Source organism: Nerophis lumbriciformis, linkage group LG27, assembly GCF_033978685.3.
Source record: "Nerophis lumbriciformis linkage group LG27, RoL_Nlum_v2.1, whole genome shotgun sequence".
In the NCBI taxonomy this organism is placed as follows: Eukaryota; Metazoa; Chordata; class Actinopteri; order Syngnathiformes; family Syngnathidae; genus Nerophis; species Nerophis lumbriciformis.
The window spans coordinates 23,140,294-23,157,250 of NC_084574.2; the positions used below are offsets into that span (position 1 = coordinate 23,140,294).

General features: G+C 41.1%; 1 protein-coding gene across 2 annotated transcripts in view; it reads left to right on the forward strand.

Moving 5' to 3' along the window:
* Positions 1 to 16,957, forward strand: part of hand2 (heart and neural crest derivatives expressed 2) — a 148,729-nt gene that overhangs the window by 38,926 nt on the left and 92,846 nt on the right. Inside the window, exon 2 of one of the 2 annotated variants that reach the window (XM_061988375.1) lies at positions 11,592 to 11,711. The exons of the other annotated variant lie outside the window; for it this stretch is intronic. The gene's annotated coding sequence lies outside the window, so the exon portion shown is untranslated. The remainder of the gene's footprint in view (positions 1 to 11,591; positions 11,712 to 16,957) is intronic. 2 annotated transcript variants of the gene reach the window in all.

Consider the following 16,957-nt stretch of genomic DNA (forward strand, 5'->3'; position numbering starts at 1 on the left):
TAAAAAGAGATCATGAGGGTCATTCCACTAGATTGGTGCCATTTGCATCTATAGAAAATAAAATGTATACAGTCGTGGTCAAAAGTTTACGTACACTTGTAAAGAACATAATGTCATGGCTGTCTTGAGTTTCCAATAATTTCTACAACTCTTATTTTTTTGTGATAGAGTGATTGGAGCACATACTTGTTGGTCACAAAAAACATTCATGAAGTTTGGTTCTTTTATGAATTTATTATGGGTCTACTGAAAATGTGAGCAAATCTGCTGGGTCAAAAGTATACATACAGCAATGTTAATATTTGCTTACATGTCCCTTGGCAAGTTTCACTGCAATAAGGCGCTTTTGGTAGCCATCCACAAGCTTCTGCTTGAATTTGTGACCACTCCTCTTGACAATATTGGTGCAGTTCAGCTAAATTTGTTGGTTTTCTGACATGGACTTTTTTCTTCAGCATTGTCCACATGTTTAAGTCAGGACTTTGGGAAGGCCATTCTAAAACCTTAATTCTAGCCTGATTTAGCCATTCCTTTACCACTTTTGAGGTGTTTGGGGTCATTGTCCTGTTGGAACACCCAACTGCGCCCAAGACCCAACCTCCAGGCTGATGGTTTTAGGTTGTCCTGAAGAATTTGGAGGTAATCCTCCTTTTTCATTGTACCATTTACACTCTGTAATGCACCAGTTCCATTCGCAGCAAAACAGGCCCAGAACATAATACTACCACCACCACGCTTGACGGTAGGTTTGGTGTTCCTGGGATTAAAGGCCTCACCTTTTCTCCTCCAAACATATTGCTGGGTATTGTGGCCATACAGCTCAATTTTTGTTTCATCTGACATCACATGGACAAAGATAAGACCTTCTGGAGGAAAGTTCTGTGGTCAGTACAACAGCCAATCAAATTAGATCCACGTTGTTTTCATCCGACAGCATTCATCCAATCAAATTGCAGGACAACAATGCGGCAATGAGACAAAATTATACCAAAAAGAGTGGTCAACAAAAAAGGAATTGCCGTATGTAAAACATGCAGTTTGAATATTACAGACGGAGACGCAAAAACTTCCAACTTCGTTCGACATTTGAAGTTGCACAAAGAATGGTAAATTTTGAATGTAAGCTAATGTTTATTGGCTAAGTAACGCAACTTTTATTTGCTGTGTAGTTAAATCAGTGAGGCTGTAAACTCACTGCTAATGTTTTAACGTCATTGCAATCACTGCAATCTGTTGCATCCACTGCATTCACTACCTTATTCATACTTTTTGTTAAGTGATATTTTTTAAGCAGGGTTGCATGAGGTACCTACACATAACGTTACGTTAGTATCACACGCAGTAATGTAATGTTAGACGGCGGTCAGCAGCACCGCGTCTTTTAGCTACCTACAAAAAGACAAACATAGTCAAATAAAGGTCAGTTAAAATGTATACTATATTAAGAATATGTGTACGTATTGCATAGGGCCCTGACATCTAAAAAGTACAACTCTGTTCATTGTTATGTTCATGTATTTATGTTTTCCATGTGTACGCACACATAAACACACATACAGTATGAGATGAGATCAATGAGATAAGGAAAGAACAGGATAGAAACTGCTGTGGAACTAGTTACAATGCAATATGCCACAGAAATGCAATGTTAACACTTTTGTACAAATAAGTACAGTTGCACTTGTTTTTTCAAACGTGTTTATTCTGTAAAGGAATGAGTTAAATGTTTAAAATGTGTGCTTACGGACTGTATCCCTGCAGACTGTACTGATATACATTGATATATACTGTATATATTGTGTTTTTATGTTGATTTAATAAAAAATAAAAAAACTTTTTTTTTTCTTTTTTTTTCCTTGTGCGGCCCGGTACCAATCGGTCCGCGGACCGGTGGTTGGGGACCACTGGTTAAAAGGACTTGACAGGACTCGAAACTCAAAATGCAGGACTTGGGACTTGACTTGAGACTTTCCAGTCTTGACTTTGGACTTGACTCGGGACTTGCCTGTCTTGACTTGGGATTTGACTCGAAAATTGAGGGAGGACAAAGACTTGAGACTTACTTATGACTTGCAAAACAATGACTTGGTCCCACCTCTGCCGTTAGCTCCCCGTGCTATAGGCACGATCTTCTTGTGTTTTGTAATTTTCCTGCCTGATTTATGGACTGATTTATGGAGATTAAATAATTTTGTTACCTGCACACTGCATCCGGAGTTCTGTCTGCATCTTGGGAGAACAATTCCAATCTCGACGTAACAGAAAAGCACCAGCATACCGTTCTTCCGCAGCCGGCTTTGACGAGTTTGACGAGGATACAGAGATGGTGCTTGAAGCGATGGAGGCGGAGACACTCCGCTCTTCCCCCGAGGAGATTGAGAACGTGATGTAGGGGCCCCGGAGGTTCACTGGTCCCTATCAACTCCGTTTGGCCCGGGGACATGTGTAAAAAGTAATTTGCTCCTGAAGCCTCTTTTCATTGAAGCTTCGCTTCTTGGGTTTATTGCTCGCCATGACCAAAACAATAACACGCGGGAGTCCTAATACCGGAAATGTAGTGTCTGTGATCGATAAAACTTTCGGCGAATCAAAATGTAACATTGTACCGGAAAGTGCATTACTTAGAAGTCGACCAATAATTAATTATTAATAATTTGACCCGGCAAATATAAACAAAACAAAACACCGGTGGAAAGCGATAAACAATTTAAAAAAATACAAATAAAATCTGCAGACATCCGGAATTTCGCATCCTTTCTGATTTCAATGCGTAAAAAGTGCAGGTTTTAACAAGGTTTTTAATGATCATATGTTTTTCACCAAAAGTTTTCTCTCGTAGAACGTGACTTTTTAGTCACGTCCGTATCCTCTCTTCCTCTCTGCTCCCGGCCGCTTACTGTTAAAGACAACAGATGATTAGATTAACACGTACCACCTGTGAAATCTAATCACCTGCCAGCTGTGTCTCGCCGTCAGCACTGCCACGCCCCCGTCTGATGGTGCTCTGTCCTCAGCACCATGGACAGAGGCGGTGACCTTTGCTCCTGCAGGCAGCGCTGGCTACATCTCACACTGCGGTAAAGTAAATACAAAAAAAGAATGCTGCATGCTAATAAACTAATGCTGTTAGCTTTCAAGCTCCGGATTGAACCAATACTTACAACTTACCATTGGTAGTTGGTGTTGATGGTAACGTTTTAATGTGTTTAAATGACACTTTTAGTCATTGTGATCATCACAGACGTACAAAAAGATCGCTATTTTGGTGAACTGTTTGACTAGTTACTGGGAGTAGAAACTACACAGTGAATTAGTTTTAATTGCTGGTTCACATGACAATGACGTTGTCTAAATTGTTGTATATTGACGTTTAATTTTTACATCAATAAATAAAATATGAACAACGATGTTTGTGTAGATGATTTTATCCATCCATTTTCTACCGCTTGTCCCGTTTGGGGTCGCGGGTAGAGGATTTTAATTAATGATATTGATGCTGTCTTGAAATCATGTGATCTAAAACTATGGTAACACTTTAGTATGGGGAACATATTCTAAGTAACAAAGACTTAATTTTGAGTTATTTGGACACTAGGGGAACATATAAAGGTTTGGGTTAGGGTTACTAATGAGCAATAATTCTGAGGTTATTGAGGGAAGACTCTTAGTTAATGGCTTACTGGTTGTATAATAAGGCCATGCAGAATAAGGCATTAATAAGTACTTAATAATGACTAATTAAGAGCTAATATGTTACTAATTTGCATGTTAATAAGCAACTAATTAATGGTGAATATGTTTCCCATACTAAAGTGTTACCAAAACTATTTATTATTGCTGTGTACTGACCAATTTCATTGGTATATGACAACGTTTTTGTGTCAAAGTACGTCTGTTTGAAGTTTCTGTCCAATGTGCTGGACTCATGTTGCGTATTTAAGGTGTCTTCTCTGATGACATTCAGACACTTATTAAACGGGTATGTTTTTATTTTATTACATACTTTTAAATATTGACTTATTTTAGCTCCTACATCTTTACTTTTTACTGTATGCTTGTTGGTGTAAATCAGGGGTGTCAAACTCATTTTAGCTCAGGGGCCACATGGAGGAAAAATCTGTGCACACGCGGGCCGGACTATCAAAATCATGGCATTAAAAACTAAAAAAATAAAGACAACTTCAGATTGTTTTCTTTGTTTTACTTTGGCCAAAAAATTAACAAAGACATTCTGAAAATATTACAATAAAAATATAGAAACGTTTAGATCCATGAAAGAAAGAAGAAAGTGAATGTATGTTTATAACTGAATACATTAACATATGCATAATTTTTTTTTTTTTTGATGAATTAAGTAACGTTTATGACAACCTTTTTCCAAAACACAATATAGAATGTGAGATATAACAGGATAATGCATACATTTATCATTTGTTTTTAAAACGCTTACAAAAAAGTGGGACCCCAAAAATTCTAAAGGCCGGTTGTAATACTAATCATAGGTCATTCATTCGCGGACCAGATCCGGGACTCCTTTGCCTGTGTATAAAGTAGTAAAGACGGCAGCGCTGTCCTTCCATGTAGAGAACTGTCAGAGAGAACTGGTTTCCACTTGCATGATCTAGGTCTTTTAAAAAGCCAAACACGATCAGATTAAGTTGTTTTCGTGTGTAGTAGGAATCTACTTTCGAGACAGTTTTTTAAAGAAATAAGACTAATTTGAGGCGGCATAGCTCGGTTGGTAGAGTGGCCGTGCCAGCAACTTGAGGGTTCCAGGTTCGATTCTCGCTTCCGCCATCCTAGTCATTGCCGTTGTGTCCTTGGGCAAGACACTTTACCCACCTGCTCCCAGTGCCACCCACACTGGTTTAAATGTAACTTTGATATTGGGTTTCACTATGTAAAAGCGCTTTGAGTAACTAGAGAAAAGCGCTATATAAATATAATTCACTAATTCACTAATATAATGCACGAAAACGCAGTGACTGTCATTGTTTCAATGACTTTTAACGAATATATCTTATTTAGTTCAATTCAAAGTACATGTTGCATGTCTGCGAAGGTCATGTTTCCCAGGATGCAAAGGACAGCAGGAAGCAGCTGGCAGGTAAGAATGCTTGTTTAATTGTTGCTTGCACAAGGCACAAAAGTATTAGCCAGCGTGAAGCTAACTGGAACTCAAAATGTCGCCATCGGCCAACAACAAGAAAGTCTAGAGTTAGCAAGGAAGACGCGTAACTGTTGCGTAGAGCGAACAAAATCTCACCAGGACAGGCTGGGTAACATGGACGTATAGAAGGGAGTGATTAGTGGCAGCAGCAGGTGGAGACACTAATCAAAAAACAGAAACAGGTGCGTGAGATCATGCACTACTAGCAACAAGATCGTAAACAAAGGAGGACTAGGAGTGCTGGCAACATAAATATACACTAAACTGAGAAGAATAACAAAACAAAAAATGAATTATGTGTTATGCTTGGTCTGTGTTATATTCAACATCATTTGACCTTAATTGGCTCTGGTTCTTATGGAGTATAAGGTTGAAGAAAACAAAGATACATCTTAAAATATCTCCATCCTTGTTTCTCATGCCCTGTTCCTCTGTTGGATAGTCAATTGGGGAGGCTTTTGATAAAAGTCGGAAAGGAATGTTGCATCTGTCATAGAAAATATGTCCTCCCTCACACAGAAAAAGAGGTCAAAGACTTTTTTTTTTTAAAAACTAAAAAAAATTCTCGATGAATTAAAAAAAAAAGATAAGAGAGTTGGTGTGGACAAGACAGTAGAAAAGATAAGAGCAGATAAAATGAAACAGCCTCTGTGTGATGCATTGTAGTAGCATTCCGGCAAGTGTCAGCAAAAGTCAACCAAGTTTGTGTAAATATAAAATTCCACACGAAGCATAAAGTATTGTGAAGTAATACAGCACAACACATCCCCGTTATGTTGTCCATGGCTCAGGGCGGGGGTCGGCAACCAGCGGCTCTTCAGCTCCGACCTAGTGACTCCCTGGAGTTTTTTCAAAAATGCATACAAATTTTTGTTTTAATATGGTTTCTTTAAGACAAACATGCCACAAACCTTCCTAACTGTTAGAAATCCCACTGGTTGTATTAAACATGCTTTACTGATGAGAGCATACTTGCCAACCCTCCCGGATTTTCCGGGAGACTCCCGAAATTCAGCGCCTCTCCCGAAAACCTCCCGGGACAAATTTTCTCCCGAAAATCTCCCGAAATTCAGGCGGAGCTGGAGGCCACGCCCCCTCCAGCTCCATGCGGACCTGAGTGACGTGTTGACAGCCTGTTCACCACATTGCCGTAAACAGCATGTTGTGACACTTTTAAACAGGACAATACTGCCATCTACTGTACATGCATATGTGACCCACCCATAATGTGTCACATTTTTGTGTTGATTTATTTATTTAATTTTGTCGTTTGAATTCGTTTTTGGAGCTGTCATTACACATTTATCAGTATTCACATTGGTCAGTAGGGGGCAGTAGGGCATTTCTTCCCAATTGAATGCTATCACCTGCAGACCGGAAGTGTCTTGTCATTCTGATGAGCGCGACCAGTCTGTGAACAATTGAAACGTCCTGTGTGCTTTTTCCTCCTGTATAACAGGTTAGTTTTGGTGAATCAACTCACTGAATATTATCCATGTGATCTTTATAAGTTTAAGTACACATTCTGAAGTGTTTGTGAGTTGTAGTTTGTATTTGTGAATGAATCCAATGCACAGCTGCAGTAATCAATACAAAAAGGCGACGTGAGTGCGCAATGTTTATATAGGAACTTCTGATCCTAATTCAGACTCCCAAATTAGAGCTCCCGTTTTCTTATTGATTTTATAATGTATATTTGTATAATGTGTGTGTTCTGAAATAGTGACAGAGAATAGAACAAGGATGGACAATTCAACCCTTAACTCAACAATGAGTAGAGTGTTATGTGTGTGTGTATGTGTAAATAAATGAACACTGAAATTCAAGTATTTCTTTATATATATATATATATATATATATATATATATATATATATATATATATATATATATATATATATACATATATATATATATATATATATATATATATATATATCTCCTGATGATTGAGGGAACCCCTCATGAAACAGGCCTGTAGAGATGAAGTAGTCTTGTGATTTTTTCCCCACACATACATATATTGCGCTCTACTACGGTATCGAGCACTATTTTTTGGATGACCTTATTAAGACATGTATATATATATATATATATAGCTAGAATTCACTGAAAGTCAAGTATTTCTTATATATATATATCTTAACCACGCCCCCCGCCCCACCCCCGACCACGCCCCCCACCCCCCACCTCCCGAAATCGGAGGTCTCAAGGTTGGCAAGTATGGATGAGAGTATTTGGCGAGCGCCGTTTTGCACTGCCCCCCTCTCCTTCGTGGAGGGCGAGGGCACATATTCGGAGACCACAGGCGACGTGCTAGCTGTTCAAAGTTGGGGCCCAGGGTGGACCACTCATCTGTGCATCAGTTGGTGACGTCTCTGCGCTGATGACTTGTCTCCACTCAAGATGATCTCCTGCTGGCCCCACTATGGACGGGACTCTCACACTATTAACTAGATCGACTATGGACTGGACTCTCACTATTATGTTAGATCCACTATGGACTGGACTCACACTATTATGTTAGATCCACTATGGACTGGACTCTCACAATATTATGTTAGATCCACTATGGACTGGACTCTCACATTATAATGTTAGATCCACTATGGACTGGATTCTCACACTATTATGTTTGATCCACTATGGATGGGACTCTCACAATATTATGCTAGATCCACTATGGACTGGACTCTCACACTATTATGTTGGATCCACGATGGACTGGACTCTCACACTATTATGTTCGATCCACTATGGACTGGACTCTCACACTATTATGTTACATACACTATGGACTGGACTCTCACACTATTATGTTAGATACACTATGGACTGGACTCTCACACTATTATGTTAGATCCATTATGGACTGGACTCTCACACTATTATGTTAGATCCACTATGGACTGGACTGTTACACTATTATGCTTGATCCACTATGGACTGGACTCTCACATTATAATGTTAGATCCACTATGGACTGGACTCACACTATTATGTTAGATCCAGTATGGACTGGACTTTCACAATATTATGCTAGATCCACTATGGACTGGACTCTCACACTATTATGTTAGATCCACTATGGACTGGACTTTCACACTATTATGTTAGATCCACTATTGACTGGACTCTCACACTATTATATTAGATCCACTATGGACTGGACTCTCACAGTATTATGTTAGATCCACTATGGACTGGACTCTCACAATATTATGTTAGATCCACTATGGACTGGACTCTCACACTATTATGTTAGATCCATTATGGACTGGACTCTTACACTATTGTGTTAGATCCACTATGGACTGGACTCTCACACATAATAGTGTGAGAGTCCAGTCCATAATGGATCCAACATAATAGTTAGATCCATTAAGGACTGGATTCTCACACTATTATGTTAGATCCACTATGGACTGGACTCTCACAATATTATGTTAGATCCACTATGGACTGGACTCTCACACTATTATGTTAGATCCATTATGGACTGGACTCTCACACTATTATGTTAGATCCACTATGGACTGGACTCTCACAATATTATGTTAGATCCACTATGGACTGGACTCTCACAATATTATGTTAGATCCACTATGGACTGGACTCTCACACTATTATGTTAGATCCATTATGGACTGGACTCTTACACTATTGTGTTAGATCCACTATGGACTGGACTCTCACATTATAATGTTAGATCCACTATGGACTGGACTCTCACACTATTATGTTACATACACTATGGACTGGACTCTCACACTATTATGTTAGATCCACTATGGACTGGACTCTCACAATATTATGTTAGATCCACTATGGACTGGACTCTCACACTATTATGTTAGATCCATTATGGACTGGACTCTCACACTATTATGTTAGATCCACTATGGACTGGACTGTTACACTATTATGCTTGATCCACTATGGACTGGACTCTCACATTATAATGTTAGATCCACTATGGACTGGACTCACACTATTATGTTGGATCCAGTATGGACTGGACTTTCACAATATTATGCTAGATCCACTATGGACTGAACTCTCACACTATTATGTTAGATCCACTATGGACTGGACTTTCACACTATTATGTTAGATCCACTATTGACTGGACTCTCACACTATTATATTAGATCCACTATGGACTGGACTCTCACAGTATTATGTTAGATCCACTATGGACTGGACTCTTACAATATTATGTTAGATCCACTATGGACTGGACTCTCACACATAATAGTGTGAGAGTCCAGTCCATAATGGATCTAACATAATAGTTAGATCCATTAAGGACTGGATTCTCACACTATTATGTTAGATCCACTATGGACTGGACTCTCACAATATTATGTTAGATCCACTATGGACTGGACTCTCACACTATTATGTTAGATCCATTATGGACTGGACTCTCACACTATTATGTTAGATCCACTATGGACTGGACTCTCACAATATTATGTTAGATCCACTATGGACTGGACTCTCACAATATTATGTTAGATCCACTATGGACTGGACTCTCACACTATTATGTTAGATCCATTATGGACTGGACTCTTACACTATTGTGTTAGATCCACTATGGACTGGACTCTCACATTATAATGTTAGATCCACTATGGACTGGACTCTCACAATATTATGCTAGATCCACTCGACGTCCATTGCACCGGTCGCCTACATCTGCGGGCCCCTCCAAGATTTCTCATTGTTATCCTATTGGGTTGAGTTTTTCCTTGCCCTGATGTGGGACCTGAGCCGAGAATGTTGTTGTGTCTTGTGCAGCCCTTTGAGACACTCGTGATTTAGGGCTATACAAGTAAACATTGATTGATTGATTGATGATACAAATACAACTTTCTACGACGCTGCCACAGAAAGACATGTATTAGGCCACTCCTTTTTTGTCTCATTTTGGCCACCAAACTTTTTATGCTGTGCATGAATGCACAAAGGTGAGCTTTGTTGAAGTTATTGACTTGCATATTTGGTCATTGCATGATTGCAAGCTAATCAATGCTAACATGCTATTTAGGCTAGCTGTATGTACATATTGCATCATAATGCCACGTTTGTAGCTATATTTGAGCTCATTTAATTTCCTTTACTTTTATCCTCTTTGTATTTAATTTATATTTGCATGTCTTATGGCACATTATCTGTATGGAATATTGACTACATTTCTGATAGTTGTGTGTGTGCCATGTTGTTCCAGACCACAGCAAACGTTACCCAGCTTGCAAAGATTGTAATGAATCCATTAGAAGAAGACAGCCTGCCGTTTCCTTTAACTTGGACACACTTTTGGTCATTATATGCCAGGAGTTATCGCACCCTCTGAGAAGCATCTGTTTTACTAATGTTTTCTAATGTTGTAAACATGTGTAGATTAGAGTCAACATTTCTGTCAACAAAGATTTTGATAGTAGGCTAATATAGACACTTACGTCATGTGTTGCCTTCATTATAACACTTATATAAGGCTTTTATTTGTTAGAGGCTCCAGACAGATTTTTTTCTTTGGTCTAATATGGCTCTTTCAACATTTGGGGTTGCCGACCCCTGGCTTAGGGCCCTACGGTCCAGAAAATACGGAAAATAGTGTTCTTGTATTTAGTTGGGTTTATTGCTGTCTACTGCAAGGGAATACATTTTGAAAATCAATCAATTCTTATGTGTAAATTCAGACATAAAGAAGAGAATTATGAACATGCTTTTACATTAACAAAAATGTGCTCCCTCCCTCAATGTACTGTTAAGCACTGCTGAATGCAAGGGAAAGATTCAGAAGTCAGTAACCACTTACAGCTGTATAAGATACAACTAATTTGGGGGCAGCATTGGCTTAATCCATGAGGCTTTTCCGCAGCTTGGACAATTGCATTCCTCGACAAAGCAAAATATAAAAAGTGCCAAGGCTCAAAGCTGCCAACTGGCTCAGGGGCATGCCAGGTTTTGAATCATAGAGCAGAAGGACAATTTGCCCACAGGGATATTAAACACTAGTACGACCATGAGCACATGAACACGGATATATTCAAAAAGATCTCTATGCAGGGTGTTAAAAAATATTAGACTGAAGCCTCAGAAGCCTAAAAAAGCAAGCCCATCTGACTTGGTGGAAACGTAATGCCTCTGAAACGTCCCTCTCACATGGATTACATTAAGGTATACATTAAGGACCATCTGTAAGAGAATGTTCACACCTGCTTGTAATAAAATACTTAGCTCACTTGGGGGGAAAACTGTGACTTTCTGCACTGCTTAAAGGATGCCTTTTTTATTATTATTATTACATTTGATTGCCTATTTTTGGAAGGTATACTAAAGTTACATTTATTAACAATATTGGGAATCATAATCACTATTTATTACATGTTCTTTTTTTACATTTGTAACAGAGTCCAGCCAGTTCGGCGTCACTCCCCAACGACTTCTACAGTGTGCTGGCTGCCGAGTGAGCCAGCCCGGTTTTTAGCTCGGTGGTCAGCATGTTCGCCTCTCATGTGGACAACCAGGGTGTGAGTACCTGTTCAGGATGGGATAAAAACAGGGGGCCGAAGCACTTGGGTTACACATATAATATTTAAAGGCCTACTGAAACCCACTACTACCGACCACGCAGTCTGATAGTTTATATATCAATGATGAAATCTTAACATTGCAACACATGCCAATACAGCCGGGTTAGCTTACTAAAGTGCAATTTTAAATTTCGTGCGTAATATCCTGCTGAAAACGTCTCGGTATGATGACGTCAGCGCGTGACGTCACGGATTGTATCAGACATTTTGGGACAGCATGGTGGCCAGCTATTAAGTCGTCTGTTTTCATCGCAAAATTCCACAGTATTCTGGACATCTGTGTTGGTGAATCTTTTGCAATTTGTTCAATGAACAATGGAGACAGCAAAGAAGAAAGCTGTAGGTGTGAAGCGGTGTATTATGGCCGACTGCAGCAACACAAACACAGCCAGTGTTTCATTGTTTACATTCCCGAAATATGACAGTCAAGCTTTACCATTGGCCTGTGGAGAACTGGGACAACAGAGACTCTCAGCAGCAGGACTTTGAGTTGGATACGCAGACACGGTACCGTGAGTACGCATGCAGCTGCGGCTTCCAAACATTTGATCGCTTGCCCGTACGTGTGTGCCGCTATGTGCATGTCACGTACGTAACTTTGGGGACTTTGGGGAAATATATGTGCTGTATGAACTTTGGGGAGGTGAACGGTACTTTGGGCAGTAGGATTGAGTGTGTTGTGCAGGTGTTTGAGTTGTATTGGCGGGTTATATGGACGGGAGGGGGGAGGTGTTTGTCATGCGGGATTAATTTGTGGCATATTAAATATAAGCCTGGTTGTGTTGTGGCTAATAGAGTATAAATATGTCTTGTGTTTATTCACTGTTTTAGTCATTCCCAGCTGAATATCAGGTCCCACCCGCCTCTCACAGCATCTTCCCTATCTGAATCGCTCCCACTGCCCTCTAGTCCTTCACTCTCACTTTCTTCATCCACGAATCATTCATCCTCGCTCAAATTAACGGGGAAATCGTCGCTTTCTCGGTCCGAATCGCTCTCGCTGCTGGTGGCCATGATTGTAAACAATGTGCTGATGTGAGGAGCTCCACAACCTGTGACGTCACGCTACTCGTCTGCTACTTCCGGTACAAGCAAGGCTTTTTTATCAGCGACCAAAAGTTGCGAACTTTATCGTCGATGTTCTCTACTAAATCCTTTCAGCAAAAATATGGCAATATCGCGAAATGATCAAGTATGACACATAGAATGGACTTGCTATCCCCGTTTAAATAAGAAAATCACATTTTAGTAGGCCTTTAAAACCCCTAACTAGGGTTGTACGGTATACCGGTACTAGTATAGTACCGCGATACTAATGAATCATATTCAGTACTATACCGCCTCTGAAAAGTACCGGTCCGCCACACCCCCGCGCCCCCGTCGTCGTCACGTCGTGACATTGCTGGTTTACGAGCAGAGGAGCATATTCGGCAGCGCACAGTCACAGAGTACTTACAAGCAGACACAGTGTGTAGACAGAAAAGGGAGAACGGACGCATTTTGGCTTAAAAACTAACGATAAAGGTGAAGTTATAACACTAAAGCGCCCTCAGGAAGAGGTGCTTTAAGACATGGCCAGCTAGCTAGCGGCTAAAGTCCATCCGCAGTATGCAGTATTTTAGCTACTTCTAAATCACTAATCCTCGCCTCCATAGCGACAAATAAAGTGCGTTTCTTACAAGTATCATCCCTGCAGGACAAGGAATAGCTAAATATGCTTCACTACACACTGGTCTTAAATGTAAACAAACGCCATTGGTGGATAATACACCTAACATCCATTGTAAGGATACCAAGTACAGGAGCGTATCTAGTCAATAGTACTATGATTACGTCAATGTTTTTTGGAAACATCTTCCTTCATTTAAAAAAAATGACATTATGTTTATAAACTCAGGAAATACGTCCGTGGACACATGAGGATTTTGAATAAGACCAATGTATGATCCTGTAACGACTTGGTATCTGATTGATACCCAAATTTGTGGTATCATCCAAAACTAATGTAAAGTATCCAAACAACAGAAGAATATTATTACTGTGAGAGGACTCTTTCCTCCGGGTTTCACTGACCACCATAGACAGACATGACGATGAACAATTTCGTGACTTCGCTTTATTATTTCAATAAACCTCAGTCTTTTGTTGGGTCGCTTTTCAGCTCTGCCTCCCACTGCTCGCTCTGCCGTTCGCTTTTCAGCTCCACGCCATCGTCTGATTCTCGCTCTCGGTCGCTTTCGCTCCTCATCCGCTGGTTCTCCGCCTCCTTCTGCCCCGTCCTCCTCTGCTGCTGCCCTTTTACACAGTGACAGGGGATTAGAATATTTCCCCCAGCTGCGCGATCCACGCACCTGACGTCCATTTTGGCCACGCCTCCTTGCCGCCATCTCGGAGTCGGCCCCGGCGTGCCTCGCTGCGGGTCTGCTGGCCACGCCTCCTCACAATTACATTTTAACAGAAGTGTAGATAGAACATGTTAAAAGAAAAAGTAAGCAGATATTAACAGTAAATGAACAGGTAGATTAATAATTCATTTTCTACCACTTGTCCCTAATGATGTTGGCAAAATAATAGAATGGAAAATGACACAATATGTTACTGCATATGTCAGCAGCTAAATTAGGAGCCTTTGTTTGTTTACTTACTAATAAAAGACAAGTTGTCTTGTATGTTCACTATTGTATGTTCACAATAGGAAACATATAAGCCAATAATGCAATTTTTTGTGGTCTTCTTTATTTAGAAAAGTATCGAAAAAATGTTGGTACCGGTACCGGTACCAAAATATTGGTATCGGGACAACACTACCTAGACTGGGCCCCCTTAGGAGCCCAGTCTAGATTGTATTTGTTTTACTCATCCTCCCCCAGCGTTTACCTTTTTCCCATCTTTTACGGGGCGCCTTGTGGCGACCCATCAGCGTTGCTGTTCTGTAACCCTGTACACTGTTTGTTTGTCTAATCTTGAACGGGTTTGTGCTGAAAACAAAGTTTCGTTGTACTTGTGCAATGACAATAAAGACCTATCTACCCATTATCCATCAAATGTGAAGTAAAGCAAGCTTTGGCAACATCTTCTCCTTGCTGCTGTCATATGCATTCAGCCAGTCAGAAGATGGCAAATATCTCCACACCAGAAGTCATTGAAACTTCTTTAACCTTTCACGTCTCCGAGCAAAAACACAGTTGCGAAGAGAAATGTTGTTTGCATTCGATGATACCCCAACTGCACATATGGAGGAAACGCTGCAACGACTAGTCAACAACTTTTCCATGCAGAGTTTGACTTTACTACCAGCCTTAAAAAGACCAAGAGAATTGGTTAGGATGTCTGCAGAGTGAAGTCTTTACATTGCTGGTCTATTGTACTTGGGTGTCACAACATTTGGTAAAAAAGATAAAAAACGATTGTTTTTGTAACGGTACAGTGGAGAAGGAGACGGCACGGAGACAGGGACGTCGCTTAGCTTGGAGCGTATTTATTAATACAAAGGAATGATGTGTGTAACTAATCCAGATATGTGTGGTGGGACTATGTGAAGCGATTATATGTTGAGTGTTACCGGGAGGTGTTGGAGGTGCGTGTTGAGACAGGTGCCGAAAGTCCAGAAAGGGCAAGGCAGGCTCGGAGGTCCGGGGACTGGCAAGGGGTCAGAAGCTGGATCGAGGCGTCGTTGTCCGGGGGCAGGCGAAAGGTCGATATCCGGGAAGGCAGCAGGGAGTCCAGAGGGGACCCGGGGAGACGAGACACACAGCTCGAAACCAGGGAATGACGCGGAGCTGCTGGATGACGACACAGGACAAGACACGATGAGCACAAATGAGGGAAAACACAAAGAGCGAGGAAGCACATAGGCGAGGAAAGCTGGAGACGTGTGAGGCTTACTGTACAGGTGCAAGTAGCTATGTTCTGGCACTGGAAGGCAGGACGCGCTGGCTTGTGAAGGGAGTGGAGTCCTCATCAGCGTCAGGTAGAGGCGCGGCCGCAGCAAGAGAGGAACGCCCGTGGGCGTGTCCAGTGGTGCGCTCAGAGGAGCACACAGCTGAATGTGCGGCAGCAGTAGCTTGAGCCGTAACAGTTTTTTAACAAAAATGTGTCACGACCCGTGCGCACATCAATGCGCATTCATGTGTGCGCTGCACTGGGCCCACCTCCAGGAGCGCGCCAGGCGCGTGCCAGTCCGGCTGCCGCAAGCAGCTGCAATCAATCGCAAGCAATCTGTCGCTGATGGGAAAACCTGCCTACTTATGCCAGTGCAAACCTGCATCCTGGGCCAGAACGTAGCGACCTGTCATGTACAGTAAGCCTATGCTCTCTCTGTGTTCGACCTCCCGCCTGCACACGGACTCTGACTCTCACGGACCTTCGAGCCTGCCTTTCCCCTCCGGAAATTCCGTCTCTCGCTCAACACTCCTGGTAACACACAACAGTTAATTCACACCATACACTTTTGGATCAGTCACACTCCATTCCCTTGTTTATCATAAAATGTTCTTATTTATATATATATATATATATATATATATATATATATATATATATATATATATATATATATATATATATATCCATCCATCCATTTTCTACCGCTTATTCCCTTTGGGGTCGCGGGGGGGCGCTGGAGACTATCTCAGCTACAATCGGGCGGAAGGCGGGGTACACACTGGACAAGTCGCCACCTCATCGCAGGGCCAACACAGATAGACAGACAACATTCACACTCACATTCACACACTAGGGCCAATTTAGTGTTGCCAATCAACTTATCCCCATGTGCATGTCTTTGGAGGTGGGAGGAAGCCGGAGTACCCGGAGGGAACCCACGCAGTCACGGGGAGGACATGCAAACTCCACACAGAAAGATCCCGAGCCCGGAATTGAACCCAAGACTACTCAGGACCTTCGTATTGTGAGGCAGATGCACTAACCCCTCTTCCACTGTGCAGCCCTATATATATATATATATATAATATATATAATATATATATATAATATATATATATAAAAAAAGTTAAAACGACGTCCCACCTGTCTGTGCCGTCTTCTTCCCCTGTACAAACCTTAACAAAATGTTAACTTTTCTTTTTTTAAATACAATTTCAGCCACCATTTGAGCATTAGCACAGTTCAAAAGTACCGATTTGGGACAAGTATTGGTTAAAATCTTAACAATACCTGTCCCT